This window comes from Orycteropus afer, unplaced genomic scaffold (genome assembly GCF_000298275.1).
Source record: "Orycteropus afer afer isolate SDZICR_OR568_19922 unplaced genomic scaffold, OryAfe1.0 scaffold00317, whole genome shotgun sequence".
In the NCBI taxonomy this organism is placed as follows: Eukaryota; Metazoa; Chordata; class Mammalia; order Tubulidentata; family Orycteropodidae; genus Orycteropus; species Orycteropus afer.
This window is the reverse complement of record NW_006921904.1, coordinates 1,248,974-1,250,305: the sequence shown is the minus strand read 5'-3', so window position 1 is coordinate 1,250,305 and position 1,332 is coordinate 1,248,974.

Genomic DNA, 1,332 nt, shown 5'->3' with positions numbered 1-1,332 from the left:
ACTGTCATTTATTTCACTCCCTGATCTGTGGTTGGGAAGTGCTTGGCAGGAACAGCTCATCCTGACTCCACATGATGTGAAACGGAGTAGCTTGACTGAGGACTGGAGGATCCATTTCCAAGTTCATTTATCCATGTGGCTGGCAGGATGGCACTGAGTGTCAGCTGTGCTTTAGCAGGGCTGTGGGCTAGGGATTCGGTTCCTCTTTGTCATGAGGAGTGGCAATGTTCTAGACAAGTATGTGAGGTGATACATTAATTACAGCTGTCTCTAGTAAACCAAGGAGCTCTGGTAATTCAGTGGTTAAAGCATTTGGGTGCTAACCAAGAGATTGGTGGTTTGACTGCACCACCTGCTCTGCAGAAAAAAAGATGAGGCAGTCTGCTTCCCTATTTTCAGCCTTGGAAACTCAGTTGGGCAGTTCTACTTTGTCCTCTAGGGTTGCTATGAATCAGAATTGACTCAATAGCAACACACTCTGGTTTTTATGGTCTAGTAGCCATTATGCTCCTGCTAGGTGAGTTATTAAAGAGTAGTTCTCAGATCTCTTCATGCCAGTTGTCATCAAATAATTTAGTTAAATATGATAATGAACAATGAAATGGGAATATGAAAAAAGGTGATTTTCTCCGTGGAAACTAATTTGAATGCTTTGGACAGATTTGATTAGAGTGAGTCATGCCAATTAGGTGTTGGAAAAATAACTATAAAAGGTTAGGAGAAAGTAAAAATGTGTCCAGAAGCATTCTGCTCTTGGATTGCTTCACACATGTCTCCAGGTTCTTATGCCACATCAAAGAAATTAAAATTAAAAAATGTTGAGCATACGTTATGTCTGTGGTTTCTGCCAGAAAAACAGTGCTGAACTCCAATTAGCAGCCTTCCTACCCAAAGAAAAGACTCAGTGAAATTGAGGTATGGTTGTATGTTTTAAGGAAAATGAAATGTGGAAGGTATGCATGAATCAGATTGAACAATTCTTTACTTCAATTGACATTTTGAATTAAGTGATTAATTATTGATACTAATTGCACCTGATAAGAAGGTTTCTATTGCCCCTGACACTCTTTTGCCTCAGTTTTTTCCATCAGTAAAATGGGTATCATAATTATGATAGTTACCACATTGTGTTTTTGAAAGAATTAACTAAAATAATGTTATTAAGATACTTAGAGTATAGTAAGCATTTGATTATTATAATTCCTACTAATGTTATTACTCCACCACTCATCTGACAGTTTGTCATACTGTGGTGACTTGTGTGTTGTTGTGTGGCTGGAGGCTATGCCACTGGTATTTCAAATACCAGCAGGGCCACCCATGGTAGACAGG